This window comes from Crinia signifera, chromosome 8 (assembly GCF_055691185.1).
Source record: "Crinia signifera chromosome 8, ASM5569118v1, whole genome shotgun sequence".
Lineage (NCBI taxonomy): Eukaryota > Metazoa > Chordata > Amphibia > Anura > Myobatrachidae > Crinia > Crinia signifera.
Genome location: NC_139224.1, coordinates 145,564,998 through 145,587,641, shown reverse-complemented (window position 1 = coordinate 145,587,641; position 22,644 = coordinate 145,564,998). Strand labels below are relative to the sequence as shown.

At 47.2% G+C, this 22,644-nt stretch overlaps 1 protein-coding gene across 3 annotated transcripts in view; it reads left to right on the top strand.

The window, feature by feature from the left end:
* LOC146026561 (uncharacterized) overlaps positions 1–22,644 on the top strand; it is a 69,589-nt gene continuing 46,945 nt past the window's right edge. For 2 of the 3 annotated variants that reach the window (XM_083157340.1, XM_083157339.1), the window contains exons 1-4: positions 1–330; positions 7,637–7,781; positions 8,877–8,991; positions 10,903–11,003. The gene's annotated coding sequence lies outside the window, so the exon portion shown is untranslated. Of the gene's footprint in view, positions 331–7,636; positions 7,782–8,876; positions 11,004–22,644 lie in introns of all 3 variants that reach the window. The other variant, XM_083157342.1, reaches the window with a different exon arrangement.

Sequence of the window (22,644 nt, the reverse complement as noted above, 5' to 3'; positions counted from 1 at the left end):
CTGACGTGGGTGCGCACGGGGATCTGGAGCTGCTGCTGCGGATTGAATTGCTGAGAGCCGCCCGATCCCCGCTGTTACATGTCAGAGGAAGGGAGCCCTGTGTGCTGGCGCCTGCTGATGCTAGGAGAGGAGTCCGGGCATATGCAGGCTCTGTGCTCCCATGCTGCATCCTCCCTGCTCCTCCAGCTGCGCTGCGGGGTTGAGGGTCTGTATCCTTTCACTCGCCCTACCTGTAATCACTCTGGGTGCTGGAGCTATTTCTGATGGTGACTGGCTGCTGTGTCAGTGAAAACACAGCAGCGAATTGACATGGTCTGCCTGGTGCTATCTGTGAGTATGTATATATAAAGTATATAAAGGGGGTGGGGGGTGGCAGACATTTTAATTAGAGGACATGGGGGCTGTTATTATTAATAATACTATGGGGGAGGGGGCTCTTAATATTAATACAACTACAACGTGGGGGCTGTTGATTATACTACAGGGAGGGGGCTGATATACCTTGTATAATAATTATACTACAGGGAGGGGACCAGGGCCTGATAAAATATTAGGATGATCAGGCAGGCTGCAGCCTAGAGCGCTGGGTCCTGGGGGAGGAGCAGCACATGGCCACTCACTGCCCATTGCCATGGCTCAAACCAGCACCGACAGACATTTGAAATATGGCTCCTGCCCACCAGCCTATCAGAGCTCACGCACCGGAAGCTGCAGTTAGCGGATCTCTGCCGGACCGTCTGCTCCAATGCGCCATATTTCAAATGTCTATCAGCAATTGTATGAGCGTGAGCCAGTGTCTTATACAGCACAGCAGATTCCTTTACAGTGTCTTATATAGCGCAGCAGATTGCGTTACAGTGTCTTATATAGCGCAGCAGATTCCGTTACGGTGTCTTATATAGCACAGCAGAATCCGTTACAGCGTCTTATATAGTGCAGCAGATTCCGTTACAGTGTCTTATATAGCGCAGCAGATTCCGTTACACTGTCTTATATAGTGCAGCAGATTCCATTACAGCGTCTTATATAGCGCAGCAGATTCCGTTACGGTGTCTTATATAGCACAGCAGAATCCGTTACAGAGTCTTATATAGTGCAGTAGATTGCGTTACAGTGTCTTATATAGTGCAGTAGATTCCGTTACAGTGTCTTATATAGTGCAGCAGATTGCGTTACAGTGTCTTATATACAGTATTTCAAATGTAACATCCCAACACAAGTTAGCCATGCCCCCAATTCATTACCGGGAGGAGGGGGGCGCGAAATATGCCCTTGCTCCGGGCACCATGGCACCTAGCTACACCGCTGTCCATTCCCACCATGGCCCTAACTGTGCAGAGTTTGTATATTCTCCCCATTGTGGGTTTCCTCCGGGTACTCTGGTTTCCTCCCACATTCCAAAATATACTGGTAGGTTAATTGGCTCCTAACAAAATTAACCCTAGAATTGTGCAGAGGTGCCAATGTGTGCGTGTACATGTGGTAGGGAATATAGATTGTAAGCTCCACTGGGACAGGGACTGATGTGAATGTTCAAATATACTCTGTACAGCGCTGCGGAATATGTGTGCGCTATATAAGAAACTGTTAATAAATAAGCAGAGATTACAGGGGACAAGGTCACATGACAACGGTCAACACATGAATGGTTGATATACTGAATGTTTTTGCTTTTTTTCCCCATGTTGTCCCAAATTTAGGTTTTGCTTTCCACAATTACTACAATTGGAAATCATAACCTGGGGGAGCAGAGGGTAACGAGCGAAGCAAACCCACCAGGGTATATGTTTCTAATGATGGTGGTCACATATTACCAACCATGCAAGATTTGACCCCAAAAAATGGAAACAAATTCCAGTATGTACCTTTCAACCTTAACCACTGTCGGCCCTTTTATCAGTCAACTATTTTGTATTTGTCGACCTAATGCAGTGGTTCTCAAAGTTGCCCCCCAGGACCACACACAGATCCCATTTCCCAGACCACCTAACAGGTGCACATTACTCACTAACACATTTGAAAAGATCCACAGGTGAAGATAATTATTTCACTTGTAATTGTGAGACCTGCAAAGCATTCTCCTGTGAAGTACTGTACTTAGGGTTGACACCTCTCCCGGATTTCCGGGATTCTCCTGGATTTGGTGGCAACCCTCCAGTAGGCTTTTCCAGTCACCCAGATTCCGGGATTCTCAAGGAATTCGGGTGACTGGAAATTCCTGGACAGCCTCCCGCTGCACTACCGGTAATGGTGGAAGCCTGTCTTGGAGACGGAGCTTCATCGTGTCACATCCGTCTCCAGCATCAGCGGCGGCTCCTGGTCGGCTCTGCAGTGTTTCCTGCATACTCCACAACAGGATCTGCTGGCCCATGAAGAGGGACAGATGGAAGAAGTCAGGAAAGCTCCTTCTCTGTCAAATGCACTAAGCTGTGCTAAAGTGGAGAGACATTATCATTAACCCAACCCAACCCACTGCACTCTATAGTTGGTAAGTATCCCAGCATGATACTGGTATCATCCCTCCGTTGTCTGTCCTTCATCATCCCTCCTTGCAGCAGCCACAGTGACACCTATAGAGGGGCTGGCTGCCTGTAGTCCCAGGGCTGCCATGAGGGAGTACTGTATCATGCTCAGGATTATTTCTATACTGCGCTGAGCGCTCCCCCCTGTCAGACACTGTGCAGGGCAGCATGGAAGCTCCTGCACAACAGGAAGAGGCAGCGATAAGCAGTCCACACAGAAGCCCCGCCCCCGCCCTAGTACATCCAGCAGCACGGACGTATCCCAGGCTCCAGCAAGTGTGTAGATTCCTCACCACCACAATCTGCAGTGCTCATGGATTTGGGACAGACAGGAGGAGATGGAGGGTGACTTCTGCTGCACAGATAAGGTAAGAGTGAGTCACTGTGCAGTGTCAGGCTGCTTTCACCCATCCCCCCCCAAGTACCCTTCTTCCAGGGCTTCCTCATGGATCATGATTCATGAGGGGTCTTTTATCAGGCACAAAACAATACTGTAGTTTGTGTAGGGATCTCAGGCCCTGTGTTTTGCATTTCTCTACCCCCCTCAGTTTCACCCTGCATCTATCTTTTCCCTTCCTACTGCCCTGTGTCTCTCCGTCCCCATCCTACGGCCCCTTGCCTCTCCGTCCCCTTCCTACGGCCCGGCGTCTCTCCGTCCCCATCCTACGGCCCGTGTCTCTCCGTCCCCATTCTACGGCCCCGTGTCTCTCCGTCCCCATCCTACGGCCCGTGTCTCAGAGAACAGTCTGCTATATGGGGCAGACATTTTATGATGGTCCGTCTCCATAGCCTCAGAACAAAGCCATGAGGGGAGCCGGGACCGCAGCGAATACAAGCAAATCTGCGGGTCTGTGGTGGCAGCGGCATTATAATAGCCCCACTGCCCCCCGGCGCCTGCACTTACACAGCGCCTCCCTGTTACCGCGGGGGCTGCGGGATTATTGTTATGCCACTGCCCCTAACCTCCCTGACATCGGCCTTTAACCCCTTGGGTGATATGCCTGGAAATTTTCCAGGCATATCTGGGCTGTCCCAGAAAATTTCCAGGCATACCACTTTGCCTTAGGTGCAAGCCAGTGGTGCCTCCAGCGGAGCACCACTGGAGCACTACCTTTAGGAGTCCCCTCCGTCACCCCCCCCCCCCCCCCTGCCGCTTCTGTCGCAACCCCCTCTGCTCCGGCGATCGTACTCCGGAACTCCCCTGCCGCCAGCCGGCTCTCACTATATGCATCAGTGACGTAGGCAGCAGGCTCGGGGATAGTCGGCGCGGCTTGGGGGGACTCGGGAGAGTTCAGGCTCCCGAGTCCTCCTGAACCGCCGCAAAACATCCCAGAGCGTACTAATGCCGGAGCGGAGGTGAGGGGGGGCTGCGGCTTCCTACGATCTGTGGTGGGTTTTGCTGGGGCAGGACAAACCTGCCAGGGCCCCACAGCAAAACCCACCACTTAAGAGGTTAAATACTGCGATTCACAGCTTTCCAGGGGAAAGTGCTGCTCATAGTCTCCTCTCCAGACTTCTCCCAGAGACGAGTCTATAAAATTTTACCCCGTTCTCACTGCAGCCAAATTCCCGGGTCTAGCATGTAGACCCGGGAATTTTCCTTTTAACATGGGATTTTTGGCAGTGTGAATGGGTCGCATAACTGGATCTCAGACACGGGTAAAACCCTGCTTTTTACCCGTGTCTGAGATCCGGGTATGCAGACACGGGTATACCCGTTCACACTGCCGAAAAACCCGTGTTAAAAGGCAAATTCCCGGTAGAACTTCTTCACCCGGGAATTTGCCTTGCAGTGAGAACGGGGGTCCAGCGAGTGTATTTCTCACTCGCAGTGAGAACACGGCATTAGGTAAGCCTGCTTTGATGTTACCTGTAGTCCTACTTTTACACTAGAGGTGGGAGGAATATATCTTGGCTTCACACCAGGCCTTGGGGATACCTGGTGGGGGCCGCATTTATCTTCGAGGGAGGGGGGTACACTTCTTGATGAATCCCAAACCTGAGAACACCAGTTTGGGGCAGGATAATGTGATAGCAGTGAATAGAGAGTGTGAGATCCCTGTGCAGCTGTCACAGAGAGGGTTCATCTCTGCAGCTCATCGTTACAGAATCTGAGCTGGGAGCTGTAACCATGGACCAGCTGCAGCTTACTAATTACTCCTGCACATAACACAGCATCAGGGCCAGACTAACAATGGGAGGCTGCAGCTCCAGGCCTCCACATAAATAGGCCCATCACCATGGCAGCGTGATGATCACCAGGCAGACACCACAGTCACATGGTCGGCCATAAATCCTAAGTATTGCAACTTGTCCGCCACCCATTCACAGTGTGTGTTCGCACGCACTGGCTGCGAATGGAAGTTTTACATAAACATCCATTCGCAGCCTGCGGGGTAACACAACACAACAAACATCTGCCCTGTGCGAACGCGGCCTTGCGAATGCACCTGAATAAGGTCCATAGTGTATAGGTCTCATAGTGTGTACACACGGGGCGATATGGCTTCCGATGTTGCCGATATAGTGAACATTGGAAGCCATATCGCATGCAGATTGCATGCGTTTCTAGGGCTTGCGAACCCGATGCGCTGCCGATGCGTGCTCCCATATGACCGCAAATCGGCAGTGAAATAGAGAGGGCAGCCAAGACTATATACTGCAGATCTGCACTATGTAGTCTAAATTGTCCCTCTGCAGCATGCCGTGCGATGCGAGTCCCGATAAGATCTGATCGTATCGGGATTCGCATCTCACGGCATATCCTGCCGTGTGTACACACCATTACATGGTTTTGGCCTCCACTTCTCATAATAGGCCCTTGAACAGCTCCAGGCCCATGAGGCCCTACATCTGGGCCTGTATGGCGGGGGTAGGTGTAATGTGTTCCCCTGCTATGGCATTGTGCGGTGCTGGTTACTGGTACTCCATGCTGATTTCCCCCTAACTGCCCAGTACCGGAATGTGTGCCTGGTTATGAAGGTTGGATATGGTTGTGAGGTTGGCCTTTATTAGGTAGGCATACTGTACATTGGGTCGACACTGTTAGGTCGTCACCTATATAATATCGACATGGCCTAGGTCAGCAGGGACTTTAGGTCGATATGATAAAGGTCAATATAAAGATGGTCGACCTGTTTTGTTTTACACTTATACAGTTTTCATGTTGACGTAAATCAGCATAGACACACACACAAAAAAAATCATGTTGACCTTTTTTCAAGTCGACCTTTTTCATGCCGACCTAAAGTCCCCGTTGACCTAAGCTATGTCGACCTTTCACAGGTGTTGACCTATGGCCTGCCAACCTGTGTCGACCCAATGTATGTCAACCCAAATTGGGTTAACCCAACGACCCATACCCATGAAGGGAGAGACAGAGATCTATGCAGTGTTTTCCATAAACCCCACTGCCTCAGGCAGGTGTAGCTACAGGTGGGATACTGTCATTAGGTCGACAAGCATTGGGTCGACACCATTAGGTCAACATGCAGAAAGGCCGACATGGGTCTAGGTCCACATGGGTCTGGGTCGACATGGGTCTAGTTCAACAGGTCATTAGGTCAACACAAACATTAGATCAACATGGGCAAGGTCGACATGGTGTTTTTCACAGTTTTTTGAGCCGACATGCGCCAACAGGCGGTATTGTGTGCCAAGCGTAACCCGAAGCGAGGAGACGCGGTGCTACGGTTCAGTGTCCGTGTTTTCTGTGTAGAAATTCGGATAAAAATAGAGTGAAAACCCCGTCGACCTTTGACTGTTGACCTTGCCCATGTCGAACTACTGACCTGTCAACCTAGACCCATGTTGACCTTTCTGCATGTCAACCTAATGGTGGCGACCCAATGCTTGTTGACCATTCTCTTGTAGACCTAATGATCCGTACCCCACAAGTTGTCCATAGATTTTTTAAGATGATTTTTGTTAAATTTAAAATCAACTGTTTAATACAGTAGTAATACTGCGCTGTATATACTGTACGTACCTAATGTGTTATTAATGAAGTGGTTCCTACATGATCTTTGTACAGCATTGATACCATACGTGATGTACCATTTATGGGTCCCGCCTAGTACATTTAACCTAAGATATATATATTTTTTGCGAGCCGGAAGACTCTCCGACAGTCGGGATTCCGACAGTCATTACTCCGACGTCAGAATCCCGACTGCTCCCACGTGGAGGTCCATGACCCCCATAGAGGGAGAATAAAATAGGTGGCCACCGTGCCCGCAGCTTGGCGAGCGCAGCGAGCCCGCAAGGGGGTTCATTGCGCTCCCCACGCTGTGCAGTCGGGATTCCAACGTCTGACTAATGACTGTCGGAATCCCGACTGTCGGGTTTTTATACCACACCCATATTTTTTATCCCAGTTACTGATACTTGGTAGCCGTGGGCCAGCAGCTTCTTCTCTAACTGTTCAGTCATGTATATGTAACGCAGAGTTGCCTACCCTCCCAGAATGGCTGGGAAGGTCCCGAAAATCGTGTCCCCCTCCCGGGCCCCCCGGACAGGTGGGCAACCCTCCAAGATACCGGCAGAGCCCCGCATTTCCCCGGTGGCAGAGTTTTACATTTAAAATGGTCGGCAGAGGGGCTAAATATGCAAATCACTGTTATTTAGCCCTGCCCCTTACTCAGAGACTCACAAATTGCATGATTTGCATTACTGGGGGCAGGGACTAATGATCTCTCCATCAGCCCCGCCCCCCAGAAGTGCTGCTGACAGTCTCCTTTCCAGGGTTCTCCCGGAGAGGAGACTGTAAAAGTCAGCAACCCTGAAGTAACGTAAGAAATCTCTCCATGTGTAGGCCCCATAACAGTATGTGGCCTGTGGAGGTGACTGTCACTTTCAATATCATCCTTAAAGCAGCAGCACGCAGACTAGTGACGTCCCCTAGGAATGATGTAAGACCATCTCTATTAGTGTGTGGTGCACTGCTGTATCTCCTGGGCTCCTATATTACCCATGTTTGTTTTGGCCTGAGGCAAACTAAGGCAAATCCTTGAGAATTGCCCCATAAATCTGGTAAGATCTGGGGTCAATATAATTTGTCCATATAAATAATCCAATGATTTGACAATGATTTGTTATATTGATTTGGTTTATAGTTTTCAGATGCAGATTTAGTGGAGGAATTCAATTGTCGGTGAATGCATCCGTCCTGCCAGATCAGAGCAGCAATAGCCGTGCTTTATGGCAGCCTGATCTCATGGCATGCCTTGAGGAATATGCACCTGGTATGGAAACAAGTAGGTGAGGAGGGATTACCAGAGCGCTGCTATGGGGTGTACACACCGTGCAATATACTTTCTATTCAGTCCCGAATAAATTGGGATCGGATCGAATGTTGCGAGTACACATTTGATTTAGACTGTATAGTACAGATCTGTACTATATAGTCTTGCCGCACAGTCTATTTTTCTATTTGATTTCGATGCCACGGTGCCGCGTATTGGGGATCGAATGAAAATCTAATACGTTAAATTTCTGTTCGATTTGAAGCAAAATCGAATAGCAAAATAGACATACAGCGCGCCCCCTGGGAAACGGAGCCTACCTCCGGTCCCCATCGCTTCCCCCGCCGTCGCCCTTGCCGCCCCGAGCGCCTCCTAACCCTGCCCGTCTGAAGCGGAGATGGGAAGGGACACGCAGCGTCCCTGCCGAGAGACTGGGACACGCGTGCGTGTGAGACACACGCGCGTGTCCCAGTTCAGTGAAGCCCCTGCCGCCGGCGCTCGCCATCGGGGAGGGTCGGGGCGAGCCCCGGCCAAGGATGGCAAGGGCTCCATCTGTAATCGAACCGTGTGCATGCCCTATTAGACTGAGCCTGGCGGGTAACCTGCCGGGTAACTCTGAGGATTCAGTATGAAATCCCGGCGGTCGGGATCCCGGCGTTCAAAATCCCGACGCCGGAATCCCGACCGCCGAAATCCTGACAAGGGGGGACGTGGATCGCCCCCCCCCCCCTTGCGGGCGCGCTGCGCTTGCCATGCAGCGGGCCCGGTGCCTCGCTACGCTCGGCACGCTAATTTATTCTCTTTCCGGGGGTGTTGTGGACACCCACGGAGGGAGAAACTGTCGGGATTTCGGTGGTCGTGATTCCGGCGTCGGGATTCTAAATGCCGGGATCCCGACCGCCGGGATTTAAACTGCATCCCAACTCTGAGCCTGGCGGGTAACCTGGGGGCACCTGATGTACTGTACATGTTAATGTTGTGATTACGTTACCTTTCTCTATAGTAGACTATACAACTAGTCAGAGTCCAATTCACTCCTGCACTTTATGTTTTTATTCTTCTGCACTTTATTAAATTCTGTTTAAACTAGATTTCTCCATTTGTTTCATAGGAGTTGCTGCTGAATGGTGACGGTGTGATTCCCAATATTGACCTCATCCGAATAGGGTGTAATCCTCTCTGTGGATGCGCAATTGTCAGCCATAAAACATAGCGCATGTCCTCTGGTAGGAGACTCCACCTGACCTGCTTGGGGTTGTACCTAGAATGATGCTGTTATACACTAGGGCAGTGGCTCCCGAACATCATGGCGCCCTAGATAATCACATGCTTTTTGCGTCACCCCTAGACCAAAGGTTTCCTATTGAGATATTTCTCAAAGAATATTAAGTAATTTGTGTTTATATGTCATTCTTAGGTCACTTATGTGATGAGGGACAGGATTCTCTTCTGTCTGTCCACACATCTGGATTTTCCTATCACACTGACCATAAATAATTGAAGTTTTTCCTGGACCCCCAACCCAAGTCACCCCTGAAAGTGTCCTGAGGCCCCCCAGGGTGCCACGGCACACAGTTTGGGAACCACTGCACTAGGGAGTTTTGCTTCTCCTCTCTTGGAGCGTCTAAGATCGGGGGAATGATATCACTGAAGATTACATTTTGCAGAATTAAATTGCAGGACATGTTATCAAGCTAGTGCTGACAGATGCTGTGGTGTAATTGTTCCCATAGTGTGCCCAGGGCTGTGTACGCAGCTTTACCAAATGTTGGCCAGTAATGTGAGCATTGTATAGCGGGGCGGGGACAGGATAATCTTCCGACACAGATTTTCAGGACCATTTTACAGAGCCGCGGTGGCCAATTTGTGTATTCTGAAGGTTATCCAGATAAGGAACGGTCACTAGGTCGACGACATATATTGGGTCGGCCATTGAAGGTCAACAACCTCAAAAGGTTGACATGGGTCTAGGTCGACAGGGTCATTAGGTCGACACAAGAATTAGGTCAACATGGGGAAGGTCGACAGCCAAAAGGCCAACATGTTTGTTTGTTTTTTGCTGACATGTGCCGACATACGGATTTTCATGCCCTACCATCCACTAGGGGCGTGGAGGGAGAATAAAATAGTGTGCCAAGCGTAAGGAGGCACCGTGCCCGAAGTATGGTGAGCACAGCCAGCCATGCGAGGGGACGCGATGCACCGATACGGTGTCCATGTCCACTGTGTCGACCTTTTGAAAACCCCATATCGACCTTTTGAGTTTTATTGTAGATCTAGACCAAGAATAGTAATAGAATAGGGTGACAGAACAAGGGTGACATGTACATTAAATACGGGGTTTATAGGCAACTTGTAATCCCTGTGGACAGATTGCCAGACTCCAATGTCCAGAAAGCCGATCTGCTTCATTGTGCGGACACTGAGGTCTGTGGGAACCTGATACTAATCCTGACCACCCGACTAATTCATTCAGAGTATTGGTTCAAGTTTGGGTCACATCAAGAATCACACTACTGTAATAGTACATCCGCAAGTATCCCAACACCCCATATTCCATTTGTTATGGCATTGTGTATTCCTGGAATTAGAAATGTATTCACATCACAGGATGAGAGATCACGCTCTTAAGGCTGCATAATATATGTAATACAGGAGCAATAAATAAACCAGAGAAATAAGGGTGATGGGTACAATAGATAGAATTTATTATAAAAAGAAGTTTTACAAATATTGAGAGAGCATGTAAACTTCCAGCAGATGTTTTTTCAATAATAAAAGATCTGTGAGTAGCGATGTCTTCTACCATCCTGGACAGGGGGCGTTCCATGCTGCAGTATGCAGGGGACAGAGGACCTTGGCTCCAGCACATTGGATCTGGCAGTACCGTCAGCTGCCCACAAACATCTATGGGACCAGGGCATGCGCAAATATACTGGTTTCTAGGGTCGGCATAACTCATTATTTTGTATACACTGAAGCCTATTCAGCAAGATGTCAATTTATTAATTGCTGCAGGAGATAATAAACTAGAGATCCCAGGGTAAACTGGCACTTGTGGTTCTCTAGTTTTATTGATATAAATACACATGCAAAAGTGTTTTTTATTTTTCTAATAAAATGTTTATTTACTCAAGGCATACAGAAGTATACAGACACTGCCCGCTTGCCTCTGTGACATCACAAGTTGGAGAGCGACAGAAGTTGGCTGGTGTACACTAATGATAAAGTTGGTTAGGTATGTGGAGCAGCACAGAACATAAAAGTTGGATGGTTGGAGGAAAGTTAAGGCCCATACACACTAGGCGCTTTTGAGCTCAAAGTTGCCACTTTTTCCGTTTTGAGCTACTTTTAACTCAAAATCTCCTAGTGTGTATGGGCAGGCAATGAGCGGTGAACGCTGATGTACCACCATCCTTCACCCTGTATAACAAGATGAGTGGGAGACTATGGAAAGTCATGTCAACTTCTCTTTCTGCCAGCACTGCTTGCTTGTTGCGTCCCATTACCCATAACCTCCTTTTCTCTATCTGCCACCCCCGCCTGCTTTCTGTGTCCCATTCCCCATTACCTCCTCTGCTCTCTCTGCCACCACCACCTGCTTTCTGTGTCCCATTACCCATAACCTCCTCTGCTCTCTCTGCCACTACCGCCTGCTTTCAGAGTTCCATTCCCCATTACCTCCTCTGTTCTCTCTGCCACCACCGCCTGCTTTCTGAGTTCCATTTCCCTTCACCTACTGTCTCTGCTGCCACCGCCTGCTTTCTTCATCCCATTTTGTCACCTTCTCTCCGCTCTCTGCTGCCACCACCTGCTTCCTACATCCTATTCCCCTATTACTTCCTCTCCTCTCTCTCTGCTGACACCACCCTCTTTCTGCGTTCAATTCCCCATAGCCTCCTCTTCTCCCTCTGCTGCAAACCACCTACTTTCTCCATCCCATTGCCCAACACATCCTCTCCCCTCTATACTACTACCGCCTGCATTCTTTGTCCTATTTCCTGTCACCTCCTCTCTCTGCTGCCACCTCCTGCTTTCTGCATCCCATTACCAGTCAGCTCCTCTCCTCTCTCTGCTACTTCCACCTCCTCTCTGCATCCCATTCCCCTACACTTCCTCTCCTCTCTCTGCTGCCACCACTGCCTGCTTTCTGCATCCCATTCCCCAACACTTCCTCTCCTCTCTCTGCTGTCACCACTGCCTGCTCTCTGCATCCCATTCCCCAACACTTCTTCTCCTCTCTCTGCTGCCACCACTGCCTGCTCTCTGCATCCCATTCCCCAACACTTCCTCTCTCTGCTGCCACCACCTGCTTTCTGCCTTCTGTTACCAGTCAGCACCTCTCCTCTCTCTGCTGCCACCACCTGCTTTCTGCCTTCTGTTACTAGTCAGCACCTCTCCTCTCTCTGCTACTGCCTGCTCTCTGCATCCCATTCCCCAACACTTCCTCTCCTCTCTCTGCTGTCACCACTGCCTGCTCTCTGCATCCCATTCCCCAACACTTCCTCTCCTCTCTCTGCTACTTCCTGCTTTCTGCATCCCATTCCCCTCTTCTCCTCTATGCCACCACTGCCTTCTTTATGCATACTATTCCCTGCCACCTATCCTCTCTCTGCTAACACACCTACTTTCTGCATTCAATTCTCCATCGCCACCCCTTCTCCCTCTGCTGCCACTGTCTGCTTTCTGCATCTCATTGCCTGACACCTCCTCTCCACTCTATACTGTTTTTGTCTGCTTTTTTTATCCTATTCCCTGTCACCTGCTCTCTGCTGCCACCACCTGCTTTCTGCATCCCATTACCAGTCAGCTCCTCTCCTCTCTCTGCTACTGCCGCCTACTTTCATAATCCCATTCCCCTCCTATCCTCTATGCCACCACTGCCTGCTTTCTGCATTCCATTCCCTAACACTTCCTCTCCTCTGTTAGTTTATTGTTACATAATACAACATCACAAAAATATTAAAATGTCAAAAAAAAAAAAAACTGGCCTCCAACCGTCCCCTCTAGCCAGACCATCACACGCCTTTATTGTGTTGTTGTATCATGAAAAAATAAACTGACACAAAAATATAAGACCTCCTGTCTTTGCTGCCACCGTCTGCTTCATCCCTTTCCCCATCACCTCCTCTCTTCTCTCTGCTTCCACTGCCTGCTCTCTACATCCCATTCAGTCACCTACTCTCCTCTCTCTGCTACTACCGCCTGCTTCCTGCATCCCACTCCCCTCCTTTCCTCTATGCCGCCACTGCCTGCTTTCTGCATCCCACTCCCCTTCACCTACTGTCTGCTGCCACTGCCTGCTCTCTACATCCCATTCAGTCACCTATTCTCGATCTGCTACTACCGCCTGCTTCCTGCATCCCACTCCCCTCCTTTCCTCTATACTGCTACCACCTGCTCTGTGTCCCATTCCCTGTCAGTTTCTTTCCTCTCTCTGCTACTACTGCCTGCTTTCTGCATCCCTTTTACCTCCTCTATGCCACCACTGCCTGCTTTCTGCATCACATTCCGTGTCACCCATCCTCTCTCTGCCGCCAGCACCTGCTTTCTGTATCCTATTCCCTATCTCTTCCTCTACGCTTTCTGCTGCCACTGCCTACTTTCTGCATCCAGTTTCCCATCACCTTTCTCTGCACCAATGCCCCTTTCTAGCCATGATTTGGGTTGGTTTATTTTTTTATAAAAATATTAAAATGTGATCAGACATGAAAAATTTGTATATGCTGCCAGGGGCTCCAAAAAAACTTATCACAAAATATGGGACCGATGGGCTGACTCGCCCCTCATGCGTCAGTCTGACTAGGCTCTATCGAGCATTGTGAACGTATATTTGGTAAGGTAACACTACATGGGGCACGGGCTGAGTGGGAACATGTAATCACGTGTTTCTGACTAACAATACACAAGTAGACACTCTATAAACACACAAGATGGGTTGTCATGCTTTATTCAGCAATCCAAATCCTATAATACATTACATGGTTCTGGGAAATAAATGCGTTTATTGTTTCTTGATAATATGTCTGTCCAAGGTATCTCCAGACTAGATGGTAAAAAATAAAAAACCTAAAGAATGTATGTAAATGATGATGGCACCAATGGGTGGGCCGTGCTGCACACTGCCAGATGTTATTTTGTCTTCTGCCTTCTTTTTTTTTTTTTTCCTTCTTCTCTCTATTTTCTGATTTTTTTTTTTTTTTCTTTCTCCCTCTCTTTCATCTTCTATTTTTCCAATTTTTCTTGTTATTGCATTGTATAAGTTGTAATATGTAAAAATTTTCAATAAAAATTATCGAATTTAAAAAAAAAAAAAAATATTAAAATGTAAAGAAAATAAAAACCTGGCCTCCAACCGTCCCCTCTAGCCAAACCATCACTCGCCTTTATTGTGTTGTTATTTCATGAAAAAATAAACTGACGCAAAAATATTAGACCTCCTGTCTTTGCTACCACCGACTGCTTCACTTTCCCCAGCTCTTCCTTTCTTCTCTCTGCTGCCACTTCCTGCTCTCTACATCCCATTGAGTCACCTACTCTCCTCTATCTACTGCCATCGCCTGCTTCCTGCGTCCCACTCCCCTTCACCTACTGTCTGTAGCCACTGCCTGCTTTCTTCATCCCGTTGCTTGTCACATCCTCTCCACCTGCTTCCTATTCCTATTCCCCTTTACCTACTGTCTCTGCTGCCACTGCCTGTATTCTGTGTCCCATTCACGTCAGCTCCTCTCCTTGCTGCCACCACCTCCTTTCTGTGTCCCATTCCGCATCACTTACTGTCTCTGCTGCCACCTCCTGCTTCCTACATCCTATTCCCCTTCACCTACTGTCTCTGCTGCCACTGCCTGTATTCTGTGTCCCATTCACTGCCAGCTCCTCTCTTTGCTGCCACCACCTGGTCCCTGTGTTCTATTCGCCATCACCTACTGTCTCTGCTGCCAAAGCCTGGTTTCTTCATCCCATTCAGACACCTCCTCTCCTCTTTTTGCTGCCACCGCCTGCTTCCTGCATTCCATTCCCTGTCACCTACTGTCTCTGCTGCCACAGCTTGCTTGCTTCATTCCATTCAGTCACCCCCTCTCATCTCTCTGCTGCCACTGCCTGCTTCCTGTGTTCCATTCCCCGGCACCTACTGTCTCTGTTGCCACCTCCTGCTTTCTTCATCCCATTCCATCACCTCCTCTCTCTGCTGCCACTGCCTGCTTTCTTGCATCCCATTCCCCGGCACCTACTGTCTCTGCTGCCACCGCCTGCTATTTTCATCCCTTTCCCCTCACCTCCTCTCTTCTCTCAACCTCCACCTCCTGCTATCTTTATCCCTTACTCCATCACCTATCCTATAAAAAAAGTAAACTAACACAAAATAATTAAAATGTATGTTGATTTCTTGACTTGTGTATTTGATTTTGTATATCTTCAATATAATTTCAATACACTTTTATGATTAAAACAAATATTCAATGTTAAATTCTCTGTCACCTCCTGTCTCTGCTGCCACTGCCTGCTTTCTTCATCCCATTGCTCTCCTCTTCTTTCTTTGCTACCTCCGCCTGTAGTCTGCATCCCATCCCTCACCACCTCCTGTCTTTGCTACCTCCGCCTGCTTCATCTCCCCATCACTGCCTCACTTCTCTCTACTGCCACCACCTACATGTTTCATCCCATTCTGTCACCTCCTCTATTTACTGCCACCGCCTGCTTCCTGCCTCCAATTCACAATCACCTCCTGTCTCTGATGCCCCCGCCTGCTTTCTTCAATCCATTCCTCATCCTCTCCCTTCTATGATGCCACCGGCTGTAGTCTGTATCCCATTTCCCTTCACCTCCTCTCTCTGCCCATACAGCCTGTTTTCTGCATTGCATTCTCCTCCTCTCCTGCCACTGCTTACTTTTGGCATCCCATTCCCTGTCACCTCCTCTCTTCTCTCTGCCACTACTGCCTGTTTTCTGCATTCCATTCCCTAACACTATCTCTCCTCTCTCTGCTGACACCACCTGCTTTCTGCACTTCATTCCCTAACTCTTTCTCTCCTCCTTCTTTGCTGACACCACCTGCTTTCTGCGCTCCATTCCCCATTGTCACCTCTTCTTCTTCTGCTGCAACCACCTGCTTTCTGCATCCCATTGCTTGCCACATTATCTCCACTCTATACTGCTACCACCTGCCTCCTTTTTCCTATCTCTTCTGCTGCCACGGCCTACTTTCTGCATCCAGTTTCCCATCACTATTCTCTGCACCAATGCCAATTTCTAGCCATGTTTTGGGTTACTTTATTTTTTCATAATACAACATCATAAAAATATTAGCCTTTATTGTGTTGTTGTATCATGAGAAAATAAACTGACACAAAAATATTGGACCTCTTGTCTTTGCTGCCACAGCCTGCTTCATCCCTTTACCCATCACTTCCTCTCTTCTCTCTGCTGCCACTTCCTGCTCTCTACATCCCAGTCAGTCACCTACTCTCCTCTCTCTGCCTGCTTTCTTCATCCCGTTGCTCGTCACATCGACTGCACTCTTTACTTCAAACCACCTACTTCCTATTCCCCTTCACCTACTGTCTCTGCTGCCACTGCCTGTATTCTGTGTCTCATTCACGTCACCTCCTCTCTCTATTGCCACCGCCTGCTTCATACATCCTATTCCCCTTCACCTCCTGTCTCTGCTGCCATTGCCTGTATTCTGTGTCCCATTCACTGTTGCCTCCTCTTTGCTGCCACCACCTGGTCCCTGTATCCCATTCACAGTCACATACTGTTTTTGCTGCCACTGCCTGCATTCTTCTTCCCATTCCATCACCTCCTCTTCCCTCTCCGCTGCCACTGCCTGCTTCCTGCATTCCATTCCCCATCACCTACTATCTCTGCTGCCACCGCATGCATTCTTCCTCCCATTCAGTCACCTCCTCTCCTCTCTCTACTGCCACTGCCTGCTTCCTGCATCTCATCTAATTCCCCAGCACCTACTGTCTCTGCTGCCAAAGTAAACTAACACAAAATACTTAAAATGTATGTTGATTTCTAGACTTGTATATTTAATTTTGTATATCTTCACTATAATTTGAATAAACTTTTATGATTAAAACAAATATTACATTGTAAATTATCCATCACCTCCTGTCTCTGCTACCACCTTTCTTCATCCCATTCCTATCCTCTTCTTTCTATGCTGCCACCGCCTGTAATTCTGCATCCCATTCCTCACCACCTTTGCTGCCACCGCCTGCTTCATCTCTTTCCCCATCACCACCTCTCTTCACTCTACTGCCACCACCTGCATTTTTCATCCCATTCTGTCACCTCCTTTCCTCTATTTACTGCCACCGCCTGCTTCCTTCATCCCATTCCCCATCACCTTATGTCTCTGATGCCACTTCCTGCTTTCTTCATCCCTTTCCTCTTCTCTCTTTTCTATCCTGCCACCGCCTGTATTCTGTGTCTTATTCCCCATCCCCTTGTCTCTTTTGCTGCCACCACCTGCTTTTTTCATCCCTTTCCATCACCTCCTCTCCTTTATTTTCCGACACTGCCTGCATTCTGCCTCATTCTGCATCCTTTTCCCATAATGCTCTTACCAGCGTCACCATCAAATACAAAGGTCTTATACTACTTGACCTGTGTGTAGCCTTTGCCACTGTAGATGACACTCATTCAAATGCTGCCACTGCCTGTAGTCTGCGTGCCATTCCCCGTCACCTAGTGTCTCTGCTGCCACCGCCTGCTTTCGTCATTCCATTCCATCACCTCCTCTCCTCTCCCTGCTGCCACTGCCTGCTTCCTGTGTCCCATTCCCTGTCACCTATTGCCTCTGCTGCCACCACCTGCTTTCTGCATCCTATTCCATATGTCTTCCTCTATGCTTTCTGCTGCTGCCCCTACTTTCTGCATCCAGTTTCCCATCACCTTCTCTCTCTGCCACCACTGCCCCTTTCTAGCCATGTTTTGTGTTTTTTTTTTTTTCATAATACAACATCACAAAAATATTGAAATTAATTTAAAAAAAAAAAACCTGGCCTCCATCCGTTCCCCCTCTAGCCAGACCATCACACGCCATTATTGTGTTGTATCATGAAAAAATAAACTCACACAAAAATATTAAACCTGCTGCCACCGCCTGCTTCTTCCCTGTCCCCATCACCTCCTCTCTTCTCTCTGCTGCCACGGCCTGTTCTCTATCTATCATCTACCTGTCTATCTATATACTTACTATCTGTCTATCTATCTATCTACCCACTATCTATCTATCTATCTATCTATCTATCTATCTAGTTATCTATTCATCCAGTATCTATCTATTTTCCCACTATCTATCTATCTGTCTATCTAATCATCCACTATCTATTTATTTATCCGCTATCTATTTATTTATTCATCTATCTATCTATCTATCTATCTATCTATCTATATAGACATTGTTCGGTAGCACTCGGGTCTAAATCAACTTAGCAACTTTTAGAAAAAAGACACCAACACGGTAATCTTATGTCAACGTTTCGGACAGTGAAGTCCTTTATCAAGACATGAGAAGGTGTACACTTTCTCATGTCTTGATAAAGGACTTCACTGTCCGAAACGTTAACATAAGATTACCGTGTTGGTGTCTTTTTTCTAAAAGTTGCTAAGTTGATTTAGACCCGAGTGCTACCGAACAATGTCTATATATTTTTCCTTTGCCAAGGAACAGCAGCACCGGGCGCGTTGATTTACTCATACGGGTGCAGGATATCTCTCTTCATATCTATCTATCTATCTATTCATCCACTATCTATTTATTTATCCGCTATCTATTTATTTATTCATCTATCTATCTATCTATTCATCCACTATCTATTTATTTATCCGCTATCTATTTATTTATTCATCTATCTATCTATCTATCTATTCATCCACTATCTATTTCTCCACTTTCTATCTCACTATATATCTCACTCTAATATATATATATATGTCTTCACTATAATATCTTGTAACTTATATGCTTAAATTTTTTTTTGCTGCCACCGCCTGCTTCATCTCTTCCGTCACCTCCTCTCTTCTCTCAACCTCCACCGCCTGCTTTCTTTATCGCATTCCTTTATCTATCTATCTATTCATCCACTCTCTATCTCACTATGGGGTTTATTGTGGTTCGGGCGGCTGGGCCGTAAGTGTACGTTCCGGTTTTTTTTTTGATCTGCGCATGCGTACCTTCCGCAATGCGCAGGCGCGGCGACTCCACAACGCTGACAGACGGGTCTTTCCGTGCGAAGAAACCTGTCCGCAAGAGTACGGTCATTGTGGGCGGCATAGGGGCGTGTTGAGGGGAGTGGCCGAAATAATGAGGGAAACTGGGCGTAAACATGGGCGTACACGGGGGTGTGCACAAAAATGTACGGTGCTACTACCGCTTGATCGGCGAAAGCACCGTTCATTTCGGACACAAAACAGGCGGCCGCCAACCGCCACCTCAGACCACCCCTACAGATACCGCATGAGAGCTGACGCCTGGGTCTGCAAATTAACGCTGATTACTACTCAAACACCTGCACCTGAATGTAATAAGCAATGCTGCAGCCTATTAAGTCAAAACCATTATTTCACTACCTGCAAGCCACACACAGCACTCAAACACATTGGAAGCATATCTTTCTATACTTCTCTACATGTAAAGGTTGGTTTGATTTAAGGTAAGAATCATTGTAAGACCAGCTTATATATGCTAAGGTAGGTATTTGTAAAACATTTTTACACAATCACTACGTGTTTTCATATACTTTACACAGCAGCACACTCAATCTACACAAGTCGACATGTGTCAACGTTTTCACTCTAAAACAAACATATGTTTTGTATTTTATGATACAAATGCATAAACCACATCTAACAGCTACAAAGGATGTTTCAGCAATGTTTTCAGCCCATGGCCACTATTTTGCACACAATCTTTGTATAGTACCCAAAATACATTACTGTACCACTTTGTGATCTGCTATGATTTGGATTTTACTACACTCTGGATGTAAAATGTCACCAATCACATATATGTGAAGGGTATGCCAGCGTGCACGGACGTACGCTCACTCTCATGAGCGGTGACATACGCTGAGTTTTCCATTGAAAACAATAGAGACCCGTCCGTGCACGGTGGCGTACGCTCAGATAGCCGCAAGAAGTCGGTGGGAAGACAGACGAGAGACGTCCGTAAACGGTGGCGTACGCTCAGATAGCCGGAAGAAGTCGGTGGGAAGATGGACGAGAGATGTCCGTAAACGGTGGCGTACGCTCTGTTTTACGCCAGTTGTTGGAGTCTAAGCGGTGATCCGTCCGTGTACGTTGGCGTACGCTCAAGTGTACGCCACTCCCCTTTGTCGGTGTTTGTGTCCGTCCGTATGCGGCTATTTTGTGGGTGGACTTTCGCTCACCGGCTGCGTACGGGGAACGTACGCTGATATGGAACGTACGTACGTTTGGCCGCCGCAACCAGAATAAGTCCTATATATCTCACTCTACTATATCTTTTCACTATAATTTCTTATAACATACAGTATATGCTTAAAAATGTTTCAAATGTAAATAAAAAAAAAAAATCTGCCACCGCCTGCTTCATCTCTTCCATCACCTCCTCTCTTCTCACTACTGCCACGTCTGCATTTTTCATCCCATTCTGTCACCTCCTCTCCTCTATTTACTGCCACCGTCGCCTGCGTCTCATTCCCCGTCGCCTTCTCTCTTTTGCTGCAACCGCCTGCTTTCTTCACTCCATTCTTCTCCTTTCTTTGCCACCACCACCTGCTTTCTGCATCCTATTCCCAAATTGCTCTTACCAGCGTCACCATCAAATACTTTTAGTATTATACTACTTGACCTGTGTGTAGCCTTTGCCACTGTAGATTACACTCATTCAAATGCTGCCACTGCCTATAGTCTGCATACCATTCTCCGTCACCTAGTGTCTCTGCTGCCACCGCCTGCTTTCTTCATTCCATTCCATCACCTCCTCTCCTCTCTCTGCTCTCACTGCCTGCTTCCTGTGTCCCATTCCCTGTCACCTACTGTCTCTGCTGCCACCACCTGCTTTCTGCATCCTATTCCCTATGTCTTCCTCTATGCTTTCTGCTGCTGCCCCCTACTTTCTGCATCCAGTTTCCCATCACCTTCTCTCTCTGCCACTTCTGCCCCTTTCTAGCCATGTTTTGTGTTTTTTTTTTTTTTCATAATACAACATCACAAAAATATTGAAATGAAGAAAAAAAAACCTGGCCTCCATCCGTTTCCCCCTCTAGCCAGACCATCACACGCCTTTATTGTGTTGTTGTATCATGAAAAAATGAGCTTACACAAAAATATTAAACCTGCTGCCACTGCCTGCTTTATCCCTGTCCCCATCACCTCCTCTCTTCTCTCTGCTGCTACGGCCTGCTCTCTACATCCCATTTAGTCACCTACTCTCCTCTTTACTGCCACTGCCTGCTTCCTGCGTCCCACTCCCCTTCACCTACTGTCTGCTGCCACCGCCTGCTTTCTTCATCCCATTCTGTCAGCTCCTCTCTCTACTGCCACCACCTGTTTCCTACATCCTATTCCCCTTCACCTACTGTCTCTGCTGCCACCGTTTGTTTTCTGTGTCCCATTCACCGTCACCTCCACTCTTTGCTGCCACCATCTGCTTCCTGTATCCCATCCCCTGCCACCTACTGTCTCTGCTGCCACCGCCTGCTTTCTTTGTCCCATTCATTCACCTCCTCTCCTCTCTCTACTGCTGTCACCTGCTTCCTGCATCCCATTTCCCGTAACCTACTGTCTCTGCTACCACCGCCTGCTTTCTTCATCCCTTTCCACATCACGTCCTCTCTTCTCTCAACCTCCACCGCCTGCTTTCTTTATTGCATTTACCTATCTATCTATCTATCTATCATCTACCTGTCTATCTATATACTCACTATCTGTCTATCTATCTATCTACCCACTATCCATCCACTATCTATCTATTTACCCACTAGATATCTATCCATCTATCTATCTACCCACTAACTATCTATTCTATTCTTTTTCTCATTGACACAGTGTAGTATTTTCAGGAAACTGTCTTAACCACAAATAACATTTTACTCGTAAAAAATAGATAGAAATAATAAGTAGTGTTTGGTAAACACTCTAGGTGGATTAGGGATAATCTCCCTCCCTCACAGTATGCACTTTATTTATCCTAAAAGACTTAGGTACTTATAAAACACAATTATTACAAAAGGAGAAAAAAAAAAAAAAAAAACACGTATAAAAACTGCTTTTTCACCTTTTTTTATCGTTGGGCCACCCTATAAATTCATATTGGATAAAAATCCCCTCGAGTCTAGCACCAGAAATTGGAATTAGGTATCCCATTGGTATAAAATAAAGCATATGCTCGGATAGACAAGAATAGAAATCAAATAGAAACATAGAGAGATAATATAAGTACCAAGCAGGGGGGGGGGGGGTGTGGGGGGGTTTTGGGGGGTTTATAGGGGTACCTTCAGAGAGTAAGATTTGAACTTTTATGTATTATCAAACATGGATGACTGTACTATGAAAATACCCTAGATATCAAGGCTTTAATGGTCTTTGTGGGCTTAAATCATGTATGTATATGTTATAATACCCTTTCATTGTTTTTATATTGTTGTTTATCTTGTCTTGCTTTAAAAAAAAAAAAAATAATAATTAAGAGGGAAGTTAAAAAAAAAACTATCTATCATCCATCTACCTGTCTATCTATTTTCTCACTATCTGTCTATCTATCTACCCACTATCTATCTATTCATCCACTATCTATCTATTTACCCACTAGATATATATCTATCTATTTATTTATCCACTCTCTATCTCACTAGATATCTCACTCTAATATATATATGTCTTCA